We start from the raw sequence: 14,038 nt of genomic DNA, 5'->3' as shown, positions 1-14,038 counted from the left end.
TCGCGAACAATGTGCCCCCCAACGATCTGTCAAAGCCTCTACGGGGGGCATCTGTGTCTCTTCGCCTGTGATGCGATGTGTGTGTCGATGTGAGTGTGTGTGTCGGTGTGTGTGTGTCGGTGTGAGTGTGTGTCAGTGTGTGTGTGTCGGTGTGTGTGTGTCGGTGTGTGTGTCGGTGTGTGTGTGTCAGTGTGTGTGTGTCGGTGTGTGTGTGTCGGTGTGTGTCGGTGTGTGTGTGTCAGTGTGTGTGTCGGTGTGTGTGTGTCGGTGTGTGTGTCGGTGTGTGTGTGTCAGTGTGTGTGTGGGTGTGTGCGCACTCGTTCGACGCAGTCACAATTGCAAACACCGTCAAGCAAATGACGCCTGTTGCTGCTAAATCAAACACGCGTGGGATACACGCGCATATAGATACACTGATAGCATATACACCGCCACTATTCAGGAGTTACACTAAATCTCCTGTGTATATATACACACACACACAGTTGTGTATGATTATATATATACACAGTTGTGTATGTATGTATATACATACACACACAGTTGTGTGTGTATGTATATACACAGGGTTGGCTGTACATATCTACGTGAACATTTGAGTCGGGAACTAATTGTGTCGTCTCGGAGCATCGCCACTGCTCTGTTCCCACTTCATTGAAACACTCTTCCCGAAACACTCTACAACACTCTCAACACACTCTACCACCCTCTCAAAACACTCTACCACACTCTCAAAACACTCTACCACTCTCTCAAAACACTCTACCACTCTCTCAAAACACTCTCGAAACACTCTCAAAACACTCTACCACTCTCTCAAAACACTCTACTACTCTCTCAAAACACTCTACCACACTCTCAAAACACTCTCAAAACACTCTCAAAACACTCTACAACACTTTCAAAACACTCTCAAAACACTCTACAACACTCTCAAAACACTCTACCACACTCTCAAAACACTCGCAAAACACTCTACCACTCTCAAAACACTCTACCACTCTCTCAAAACACTCTACCACACTCTCAAAACACTCTCAAAACACTCCTACCACACTCCTCAAAACACTCTCAAAACACTACCACACTCTCAAAACACTCTACCACTCTCAAAACACTCTACCACACTCTCAAAACACTCTCAAAACACTCTACCACTCTCTCAAAACACTCTACCACACTCTCAAAACACTCTACCACACTCTCAAAACACTCTACCACACTCTCAAACACTCTACCACACTCTCAAAACACTCTCAAAACATTCTACAACTCCCTCAAAACACTCTCAAAACACTCTCAAAACACTCTACCACTCTCTCAAAACACTCTCAAAACACTCATCACGATACACACTATCCCTATACACACACACACCGAAGATGCCATCTAAGCCGTGCCATTTATTTTGTCCTGAGCGTGTCCATTGAAATGAGTGGTCTCTCGCGAACGGATATATTGCTTGTGTATATATATAATACTATGTATATATATATAAAAATACCGCGTGTGTGTATGTATATATATGTATATATACATACACACAGTATTAGTGAGTGTTTCGTGGAAGTCGAGCGGTGTTTCTCCGGGCCACGGTCAAAGTCAGCTGGCTTGTGATGTCCGAATCAAAGTCGCGCTCTGCGTGGGGACGGCCACACGGAGACTCGGCGTGGCCCAAGCCACCAACAGAGACTCACACAGCCCTGTGGCCTGTAGCGGTGACCTTGACAAAGGTTGCTTGCCACGTTCGCGATGGGCCTCCACTTGTTTTACAATTTAAATCGCAAAGTCGTTTAGCTTGAGATGAGCGCCGTTGGCTTACGGCTGAACGTGCGTCCACGTGGAGTGGCAATTGGGGCCCTCGTTCAAGTGGCCGTGATCGTCAACGAACACAAAGACAAAGATCCCCCGTATAGCCTTAACAGACTGTAGGGGCAAGTGTTGTTAGCGAGCACCTATGAAGGCCGGAACGGTACACGAGGGGGTGGGTGGCCAGCACCACGCCCAACCGTCTTTGTCTCCCCAGTGGCAATGTTTACACACCGCACCAGGTACTCATTTCAGGCCGAGTAGACCTAGGGGAGGCCCAGGACCGGTTCGGATAATCGTCACTGGTGTTGGCCGTGAGCGGGAATCGAACCCGTGTCGCCAGGTTCATAACGCAGCGCGCTAACCGCTGCGCCACCGCTCCCACAACGAACACGGCCACACACACACAGACACACCACCGACATGTACAAACACAATGGGAGAGACACACATACTAACTAACTACTACACGTCGGTGTTGGTGGGTTAGATCGCGTGCGTAACTCAGCCACTTGCTAAAGTTGTCGCGTGCCGTTCGCGTGGCGATCTTACGAGTTTGGCTGTGTGGCGGTGGGTTGCACGACACACACACCACACAACACACAACACAACTCACGCGCGCTCGAACCCACCGGAACAACTTTAAATGACGAAGAAAAATTGCTCGCGACAAAGTCTACTACGTGTTAAACCACACGTACACAAGTACCGGTAGAGTACAAAGAATCGCCCGTATAGCCTTCACAGACTTTTGGAGGCAAGTGCCGCTCGCGAGCCCCTGCGACGCACGCGCCACCCGTGTTCAACTTACAGCACAAGTCGCATACAACAACAGTCACATGCAACAACAACAACAGCCACATACAACAACAGCCGCATACAACAACAGCCGCATACAAGTCGCATACAACAACAGCCGCATACAACAACAGCCGCATACAACAACAGCCGCATACAAGTCGCATACAACAACAGCCGCATACAACAACAGCCGCATACAAGTCGCATACAACTGTCAGATAACAACAGTCGCATGTAACAACAGTCGCATACAACAGCAACAACAGTCGCATGCAACAGACTGTTGGGGCACAAGTGCTGTTCGCGAGCGACAGCGCCTACGAAGGCCTTGGACACTGTGGGAGGAGTGGGGTGGCCAGCACCACGCCCGCTGACAGAACTCCACAACTCGCTCACACACACACCGAGAGACACACACACACCGAGACACACACACTGAGAGACACACACACTGAGAGAGACACACACCGAGAGAGACAGAAAGACACACACACCGAGAGGGACACACACACACCGAGAGAGACAGAGACACACACACACACAGAGACACACACACACAGACACACACACCCAGAGACACACACACACCGAGAGAGACTCACACACACACACAGAGACACACACACACCGAGACACACACACTGAGAGACACACACACACACAGAGACACACACACACCGAGACACACACACTGAGAGACACACACACACACAGAGACACACACCGAGAGAGACAGAGAGACACACACACCGAGAGGGACACACACACACCGAGAGAGACAGAGAGACACACACACACACAGCAAGACACACACACACACAGACACACACACCCAGAGACACACACACACCGAGAGAGACACACACGCACACCGAGACACACACACCGAGAGAGAGACACACACACCAAGACAGAGAGACAGAGAGAGAGACACACACACACTGAGAGAGACACACACACCGACACACACAGAGACACACACACACGGAGAGAGACACACACACACCGAGAGAGACAGAGAGACACATACACACCGAGAGAGAAAGACACACACACACAGACAGAGAGAGAGACACACACACACCGAGAGAGAGACACACACACCGAGACACACACACACCGAGACACACACACCGAGAGAGACAGAGACGCACACACAGAGAGAGACACACACACCGAGACACACACACCGAGAGAGACAGAGAGACACACACAGAGAGAGACACACACACCGAAACACACACACACACACCGAGAGAGACAGAGAGACACACACACACAGAGAGAGACACACACACACACCGAGACACACACACCGAGAGAGACAGAGAAACACACAGAGAGAGAGAGACACACACACCGAAACACACACACACACACCGAGAGAGACAGAGAGACACACACACACACCGAGACACACACACACAGAGAGACACACACACACACCGAGACACACACACACACACACCGAGAGAGAGACACCGAGAGAGCCAGAGACACACACACACCGAGACACACACAGAGAGAGAGACAGAGAGAGACAGAGACACACACCGAGAGATACCGAGAGAGACACACACAGAGGCACACACACAGAGACACACACACCGAGAAAGACAGACACACACACACACCGAGAGAGAGACACACAGAGAGAGACAGAGAGAGACACACACACCGAGGCACACACACACCGAGACAGATACACCGAGAGAGACAGAGAGAGACACACCGAGAGAGACACACACACCGAGACACACCGAGATACACACACGCACACCAACGTACCTGCGCGTGTGTGTAAAGTGGCAGTCCCGTGTCTCTTCAAGACACAACAACAAGGCGACGTTCTCACGCCGAAAGTTGTCCCTCTCGTCCTTGCCGACCCCCCTAACGCGCACTCAACACTCCTGGCTGCGTCAAAGTCATTCCGCCGTGCTGGTGGTGCTGCTGCTGCTGCTGCTTTTATTTGCGCGGCTACCGCAGATTTCTTCTCGTTTTCTCATTCACGGACCTGGAGGCAAGCGACTCGCTTCAACAACAAATGTAACTGCTCTCTTAACTCGTACAAAACGAGAAGCCGCCGCCGCCGCCGCCGCTGCCGACGCAGCCGACGCAGCCTTTGCTGGCGAGCTTTTCAACAGCACCACGACCCAGGCTGCCCGACGTGCGTGTGTCCGAGCCAGCGAGCGAGTGAGCGCCTCCTCCTCCTCCTCCAGCTCAGCACAAGCGACTCTCTCGCTCGACTGAGATCCTGCTCCGCGCGCGCCCCGGGGCATTATCGGGGCGCGCGCGCGCCGCGCGGAGCGCTCCCCCGCGCGGTGATACGCCGCGCGGATGGAGCACGCGGTTCGAGGGGCGGTGCTGCGACCCACCAACCACCCACTCCCCCCTCCTCCTCCTCCTCCACCTCCTCCTCCATCTCTACGCGTCCATCTAACCCAACGCGGAATGCCGACTTCCATCACCGACGTAGCCGCTAACATCATCGACGTCGTCGTTGTTGTCGCTACGCACTCCGTTGATACATTTTCAAACAGCGCACTGTGTCTGCCTGGTCTCTCTCTCTCTCTCTCGTGCGTCGTGTCTCTTGCCACGCTGCGACTTGCTAAGGCAGTGGTGAATCTCCGGAGGCAATGGCCACATCTAATCGAGTGAAATGTGAATTCGCCTACGACGCTGGTTGGACGGGCTTCGTCGCCGACTTGGAAAGTTATTAAACTCAACTACAAACTGTAGAGATCTTCTTGGTTCTTTCGGTAAAGTCTCGTAGAAGGGAAATAATAAAAGAACAGGTCTGTCGGAAAGACAGCGTTTCAGACGCTGTCTTTCCGACAGACCTGTTCTTCACCTGAGGACGGCTGCTTGCGTTGTGGCCGAAACGTCGTGAGAATTATTTCATTATGTTTAATTTGTATTATTTTATTATTTCCCTTCTACGTAACTTTACCAAAAGAACCAAGAAGATGAATCCCTGCAGTCACGAACGCTTTAAATCGAAATTTAACTGTAGAGGTGTTTGTTGTTGTTCTTGTATTTAACCAGGTAGGACCCGCTGAGCTGGAAATGTATAGCAGCATCCAAATACTCTCTCGCGTGTTGATTCGCGTGTTGATTCAATTGACAACAGACATCTGACACTGCGTTTGACATTGAGTGGTGCGCACATACAATTAACAAGAATAAATACAAACTCAACACAATTGTCTATTACACTGCGGCGTCCAAAATAAAGATTTAAAATCGGCGACGTTTCGGGCAATGGCCCTTTTGTACAGCACAGAGAGGTCCAATACGTGATGTTGTATACTTTGTATTTATTTTGAAAGCCATTTATTGTATTAAGTATTGTTGTTAATTGTGCTTGTACACAACTACCAATGCAGCAACCCAAACAACTCACCCCATTCGTCACCAGGTCGACGTTTCGGTGAATGGTCCTTCTTCATAGCGTGGAAGGGAAGTTGTGGAGGACGGGGGGGAGGGTGATTAACTGACTGCCTCCACATCGCACTGTTTAATGCGCGGCCCTGTGCACCACGAGGCGCCTTCAGACAGCTGACAAATGCGCGGTGTTGGAGTCGTCGTGCGTGCAAGTTAACGATGCCAGTGTAGCCACTGTCAAACACAACGCTTAAACACGTGCAAAAAACAACCACTGAATTACATTGTCCGTACGTTGATCTTCTTTCGCACCGTACGTAGCCAACTGTTGCAAAACTGGAGGTGCACAAGCACTCTGCTATCGAGCGCCGTGAGCGTGGAGCGAAGACGATCTTTATTATATAAATATAAAACAAGATGAAGTTAACTCAACGCAAGCACAATCAAACACACACACACACACCAAATGATAGATATATAGACAAAAACAATTCCACAATGTTTTAACAAGTAACAACAGTACAAAAAACACACACTGAAACGATGGCCACGCGTCAATAACAGAGACAAAACAAGTGAAAACGTTCGCACATTAAACGTAAACATCTTCGAGTGTTACTGCAAAACGACACCGCGAGAAGTATGGGGACACTGGGAGAGAATGCGCGACCCGGATACATCTGGAGTTGTGTCTCGTCCTCGAGAATTGCAATGCACTTGGTCGATCATCATTATCATCATCAGCAGCAGCATCATCATCAGCAGCAGCATCAGCAGCAGCAACATCAGCAGCAGCATCATTATTATCATCATCAGCAACAGCATCATCAGCAGCAGCAGCATCAGCAGCAGCAACATCATCAGCATCAGCATCGTTAGCAGCAGCATCAACATCATCAACATCATCAGCAGCAGCATCATTATTATCATCATCAGCAGCAGCATCATCAGCATCATCATCATTAGCATCAGCAGCAGCAACATCATCAGCAGCATCATTATTATCATCAGCAGCATCACTATTATCATCAGCAGCAGCATCATCAGCATCAGCATCATCATCAGCAGCAGCATCACTATTATCATCATCGGCAGCATCAACATCAGCAACATCTTCATCATAAGCTGCAGCATCATCGTCATCATCGACGTCTCAAGTCTTTCATCCATTCCGGGGGGAGAGGGGACACACACAAAAAGATCCACTTCTTTATTTAGCTCCTAACCCCACTCAGAGCTCAGCTCAGGGCGCGCTTAGTCGCTCACTCGAGGTGGTTCCCATCTTGGAGGCCACCAACCTCCTGGTTTGGGCGAGAGTGAGATTTGAGCCGAGGGTTGTCCGCATTTTTATCCGATTCATCATCATCGTCGTCGTCGTCGTCCACGAGATTGTTTGACTCTCCGACCATTGTACGGTGAACATAAACACACAAAAAGCCATGTTTGTTTGTAAGACGTGAAAGTATTGCGGTATTATTATCCTATTATTATTATTAAAAATATAAGTATATATACGTATATATATAAGTATATATAAGTAGTGTACGCCCTTCAGCCAACATTCATTCGGAACTCCTTGCTGTTTGATCATAAAGGTGTTTGGGTTAAATCGCTTAAGTATGAATGTGTCCATACTCTTTGGTTCTTTCGGTAAAGTCACGTAGGTGAAATAAAATAATAATAAGAATACAAAATAAAAAATAAAAATAACTACATTAAATCACGACGTTTCGGAGGCAAAACAAGCTTCCGTCATCAGGTGGGACAGCCACAGCAAAAAACAGAATTACTGTAAAATTTCGATTTAAAGCTTTCGTGACTGCAGGGATTCATCTTCTTGGTTATTTCGGTAAAGTCACGTAGAAGGGAAATAATAAAATAATAAAAATATAAAACAATAACATTCTCAAGACGTTTCATTTTATTGTTTTATATTTTTATTATTTTATTGTTTTTGTTTTCCCTTCTACGTGACTTTACCGAAAGAACCAAGAAGAAAAAAAGGAGAATTACTGTTAGCGGGCAGGAATATTAATGTGTCGTGACCCTCCACCACCCGACACAGCCAGTGAGGTTTGTCACGTAAACAATAAGTCACCACTACTTCAGCCCACCGGGGTGTTGGAGAGTACATCCACAGCGTTTACAATTTGAGTTTTGCGCGACGTTTCGCTGACAACTGCACCGACCAACATCATCAGCGGGCGCTTTGCCATGACGGGCGAAGCGATCCACGTCGCTTCCTGTAGCGAACAGAGCGAGACGACGTCAAACAGAGGCGGAGAGCAGAGGGAATGGGGGGTAATGATACAACAAGAGGTTGTTAATCACAGTTGATGAGCATGTGTCGTCGCCGTTACGAGGAATATAATTGTAACAAAACGCTTCCAGGCCGCATTAAGTCTGCAGCTGTCAGAGCGGTTAAATTATTATTATTTCTTTCAATCTCAATAGATTCTCAAATTAAGTCTGGGCCAGTAATAATTAGTTTTACACGACACTTCAATGTTATCACAATCAATTGAATGTCCTTGTTGGCAAAGCATGTTCTGCAACTGGCTGACAGTTGTGTTTGTGAGTATTTAATTTTATTTGTGTGTTCTTTTAGTCCGTCCAACGTAGCATTCACCACACGAGTAATTAATCCGATACACACCTTCTGTTGATAACTTTGGCAATTTATCTTCAGTTCAAGATACTAGTTTTTTATGTTGTGTACCGTGCCAAATCATACTCTGATTTTTTTGTTTTTCCAAAACTCTAGCTAGTTTGTTAGTTACTCCCACAATGTATGATATTTTATTTATTGTTTTAATAAGACGATCGCTTTCATCATGTTTGCCGTTCGATCTTGGTTTGGCATTCAATGCTCTGTTAAATTGAGCATCATTGTAGCCATTTAATTGCAGAGCTCTATTAACATGTTCAAACTCGCTGCTCAGACTTTCACCATCTGACACTGCTGTCGCCCGACGTATGAGCGTCTTGATGAGAGAGGATTTCTGTGCTGGCAATGATGCGAATCTGCATTCAGATAGGCATCGGTGTGCGTTTCCTTTGGGTAAGCGTCGTTGTGTTCTTGTCACCGCCATTGATGTTTGATCACGGCTCACGAATTCCGCCTCTCCCGCCAACAACCTGCAGTCGATGATTATTGGCTTCACCAACATCAGCAGCAGCAACATCAGCAGCAGTAACAACAGCAGCAGCAACAGCAACATCAACAACATCAGCAATATCAGCAGCAGCAACATCAGCAGCAACAACAACATCAGCAGCAGCAACAACAACATCTTATTATTTGGTTCTTTCGGTAAAGTCACGTAGATTTATATTTTATTTTTATCATTTTTATTTTTAATTCACTTTATTTTATTGTTATTTTTCCATCTACGTGACTTTAGCGAAAGAACCAAAGATTATGGATTCCTGCAGTCACGAAAGCTTCAAATTAACATCATCATCGGTCTGCGGACATTTAAAAAATGCGCCTTAAACCGATTTATACGCTTCCGCGTATTGAACGTTTAGTTCATTTAGTAAATGATTTTAAACATGTATTTGTAATCTTATTTTTATGCTGAGTGTCTGCTGCTGCTGCTGCTGTGTCTTGCACAGCACTTTGATATCCTTGATGAAAAGCGCTCGATCAATGTAATTGTTATTATCAGCATGAGCAGCAGCAGCAGCAGCATCAGCAAGGGCTCTCCCGAGAATTCGTCTCGAGGCAGGCGGTGAGGGGGGGGGGGCTTTGTTGTGTCAACAGAGGAGCCGTAGCGGTGACGCCTTCACCGTGGGAGTCGCGACGGTTGAAAGCGGCCCAGGTAGCCCCAACAGGTAACGGTCAAGTCGAAAGCGAGTCTCGAAACCTCGTTGTTGTTGATATTGTTGTTGTTGTTGTTTTGTAAATACAGACGACTGTGCGAACAGCGTGCGGGGATTGTTGTTCACGTGTGTGTGTGTTTGTGTGCGTGTGTGTTTGTGTGCGTGTGTGTGTGTCTGTGTGTGTGTGCGTGTGTGTGTATGTGTGTGTGCATGTGTGTGTATGCCTGTGTGTGTATGTGTGTGTGTTTGTGTGCGTGTGTGTGTATGTGTGTGTGTGCGTGTATGCGTGTGTGTATGCGTGTGTGTATGCGTGTGTGTGTGTATGTGTGTGTGCGTGCGTGTGTGTGTGTTTGCGTGTGTGTGTGTGCGTGCGTGTGTGCGCGCGTGTGTGTTTGTGTGCGTGTTGTTGTTAGCGCTACGCTGTCACTACGAAAACGTCGCGACCCGGGTTCCATTCCCGCTCACGACCAACACCGCTTACGATTAAGCTGAACCGGTCCTGGGCCTCCCCTAGGTCGACTCAGCCTCAAATGAGCACCCGGTGCGCTGTGTGTAAACATCGCCACTGGGGAGACAAAGGCGGCCGGGCGTGGCTACGCCCCCGCCACCCTCTCGTGTGCCGTGCCGGCCTTCGTAGCTGCTACTCGACAACAGCACTTGCCCTAAAAGTCTGTTGAAAGGCTATACGGGGAATCTTTGTCTTCATTGAGAGACACACCGCACGCTTGCTTCATCGCAGGTGCTGAGCGCAGGCCCGATACGCAAAGCGGTCAGCAACAAACAGCCCTCTTGAAGTTGTCATCGTCTGTAGATGACAGTAAATCGCCGGTGACACAAACTCGGCAGGTATTACGGCAAAACCCTTTTACGCACCGACGGCCCAATCGGACCTTTCAAAACACCCCGCAGTGGACAACCATGCATGGATGTGCTCCCGGCCATACTAACGTGGACAAGCACTCGCTGTGCCGGGTCTCGCAATAGGGCGCGGACGTCTACGCCAGACTGTCGGGTTCTCTCTCTGCGTTAGCGAGGGTTGCCACGTCGCTGGCGGCTCCATCTCCACGCGGGGCATTGGAACGTCGCGGGGTGCGCGGGGTGTGACACACGGAGTCTTCGCTGCCGCCTTCGTACAACAAAGCGGTGAAGTATTAATTCTAGATTTGAAGCTTTCGTGACTGCAAGGATTCATATTCTTAGGTTTTTTTCGGTAAAGTCACGTAGGTAAATATTTTTTCTTTTTATTTAACTTTTTTTGTTACTTTTATTAATTTTAATTTTTTACCTACGTGACTTTACAGAAACAATCTAAGAATACGGTCAAGTATGACCCAACAACTCATACGACCGACTCGGCTATGGGGCGGGGGGGGGAGGCGGGCGATGAGACCTTCATCCAGATATTTGTGTACGTACACAAATGCTATTATATTTGTGTACGCCACGCAGATGATTTAGCGGGCGTCATTTACAGCCACCGTTAACGATCTTACCGCTGGATGAAAGCCCTCCCCCCCCTATGCCGTCATCCTGGACGTGTGGAGGTGTGGTGGGGGTGTTGTCTGACCATACTTCACCACGCTGCTCGATCGGGAGCACGGGGACGTCGCCGCTTGCGTTACATGCCCCGACTGCGTGCAGGAGCGGGGGTGCAGTGGTTAGCGCACCGCGGTACAAACCCGGTCAACCGGGGGGGTAGGGGGGGCTCGATTCACTCGCATGTCAGATGGCGACCATGCAACTCGGTTGCGTGCAATTCGGTTGCGTGCAACTCGGTTGCGTGCAACTCAAGTTGCGTGCAATTCGAGTTGCGTGCAACTCGAGTTGCGCGCAATATCGGCCGCGTACGAACGAATGGCGAACACTGCGTGGACGTTCTCCCCGCAACCGATTGCGAGCTGCAGGCTGCAGTCTGTGCTGTCGGATCGTTCCGCGCGTTCACGCGATGTGCACCGAGGCTCGCGTCCGAGAAGGCGACGTCCATTGGTGGTTGCGGTCGTGAATCCGGCCCGGTTCAATCTCCCCGTCTTGATCCCCCGAACCCCTCGCTCGATCAAGACGCGCACGAACCCATCGCTCGATCAAGACGCGCACGAAGCGGGTTGCGGGCAATGGCTGTGTAGCGAGTGTTCGAGGCGCGGATACAGCATTGCACATGGCAGAGGTTCTGTGTCTACATAACGTGGTGTGTCTACACATAACGTGGTGTATCTACACACACAACGTAGTGTATCTACATAACGTGGTGTATCTACCACGTTATGTAGGTACACTACGTGGTGTATTTACACATAACGTAGTGTACATACATAACGTGGTGTATCTACCACGTTATGTAGGTACACTACGTGGTGTATCTACACATAACGTAGTGTATCTACATAACGTGGTGTATCTACCACGTTATGTAGGTACACTACGTGGTGTATCTACATAACGTGGTGTATCTACACATAACGTAGTGCCATATACACATATATGTGTGTTTGAGAGAAGCATCCCGTACATTGTGAAGACGTTGCACGTGTACATCCGTATTTCTATATGTATAGAAGATGTCAACGCATTCGATAATAACTCTTCGACGTTTCGGGCAACGGCCCATTTTTCATGGCACGATACACACACGCGTGTTGCTTTTTAAGGCCACGCAGGATTTGTCATTGAGGACCGTACCGAGGTTTCTTCTATTTGTGCTTGTGCACAATCACCGTGATCTTACAGACGGCAGACGACGTTGATTGTAATGACTAACGATGAAATGTTTAATACTCTTTGGTTATTTCGGTAAAGTCCCTGGCTCCTCCCCCCTCCCCCCCTCTCTTACATATACAGTAAAACCTCGGATTGCGAGCATGATTCGTTCCGGAAACCTGTTTGTAATCCAAAGCACTCGTATATCAAAGCACTCGTACATCAGTTGTGATCACGTGACGCTCGGCAGACAAAGCGTATGCACGCACTACTCGTATTGCAAGACCTCGCTCGTTTATCAAATTAATATTTATTTAAAAATTTTGTTCGTCTTGCAAAACACTCGCAGACCAAGTTACTCACAATCCAAGGTTTCACTGTATAGCCTCTTATTACAGCAGCCCCTTTTGCCCACTTCAGCAATTGTTTCTTGCTGTGGTTGTCCCACCTGATGACGGACGATTGTGTTGCGCCCGAAACGTCGCCATTTAATTTATTTTGTTTAATTTTCTACCTACGCGACTTTACCGAAAGAATCAAAGAGTATGGATCTCAAATTTTGATGTAAAGCTTTCGTGACTGCAGGGATTCATATTCTTGTTTCTTTCGGTATGGATCTCTGCAGTCGCAAAAACTTCAAATATAGATTAAAATTTTAGTTCAGGGCCCTCTTGTGAATCCAGCGCCGCGGTACGAAGGCTTCAGAGTGCTGCCCTCTGGCCATACCTCACCACGCTGATCAGCTGCAGCGTGAAGACACGCGAGGCCCCAGCTGTGTGATAGCGTGAACCACCGCAACGACCGATCAATGTTTGCGCGTTGAACTTTTTTCGCACCGTACGTAGCCAAGCGCGGCTCATCGGAGGTGTGTGTGGCGGAGGGGGGGGGACAACAAACTGCAGGCAAAACGAATTTTTCAAGAAGTGAGTTTGTCGATTAAGATTTAAAGAAGCGTAGCTCCCTGCGGCTTCCGAATACGCGAAGAGCGTTCCAGACGGACGCAGTGGCGCGTCAGACAGACGCCGTGGTTGTGTATACAGTCCATGTGCAATGGTTGTAACGATTTATATATATAATTCTAGATTTGAAGCGTTCGTGACTGCAAGGATTCATATTCTTAGGTTAAGAATATATATATAAACCAGCTGCAGAAGGCGGTGGTTAGTTTAGAGTTCATCACGAGTCACCAACTGTTAGATGTTTAGTAATGACAAAGCATACTAATAGGGTTTTTCCCCTTTTTTCTGGCAACAAAACTGACACCTTTTGCAAGGAATCATGCTTACATTAACCACAATACCTGCAGTCAAATGCAAACAAAAAACAAAAAACAAAAAAAACAATACTCTGATAATTTATGCATTGTCTTTGAAACTGATTGCATTTGACTGCAGGTATTGTGGTTAATCTAAGCATGATTCCTTGCAAAAGGTGTCAGTTTTGTTGCCAGAAAAAAGGGGAAAAACCCTATTAGTATATTTTGGTACTGGCAAAGGAGATCCCATGATGTAGAATGACAAAGCAG

At 48.1% G+C, this 14,038-nt stretch overlaps 2 protein-coding genes across 2 annotated transcripts in view; one reads left to right on the top strand and one right to left on the bottom strand.

The window, feature by feature from the left end:
• LMX1B (LIM homeobox transcription factor 1 beta) overlaps positions 1–4,846 on the bottom strand; it is a 117,191-nt gene extending 112,345 nt beyond the window's left edge. Inside the window, exon 1 of the mRNA XM_061550667.1 lies at positions 4,399–4,846. The gene's annotated coding sequence lies outside the window, so the exon portion shown is untranslated. The remainder of the gene's footprint in view (positions 1–4,398) is intronic.
• Positions 1–14,038, top strand: part of LOC133341875 (pre-B-cell leukemia transcription factor 1-like) — an 801,687-nt gene that overhangs the window by 696,645 nt on the left and 91,004 nt on the right. The gene's annotated exons all lie outside the window — the stretch shown is intronic.

This window comes from Lethenteron reissneri, chromosome 12 (genome assembly GCF_015708825.2).
Source record: "Lethenteron reissneri isolate LAM-NWPU_2019-01 chromosome 12, ASM1570882v1, whole genome shotgun sequence".
NCBI lineage: Eukaryota > Metazoa > Chordata > Hyperoartia > Petromyzontiformes > Petromyzontidae > Lethenteron > Lethenteron reissneri.
This window is presented reverse-complemented; position numbering and strand designations above follow the sequence as displayed.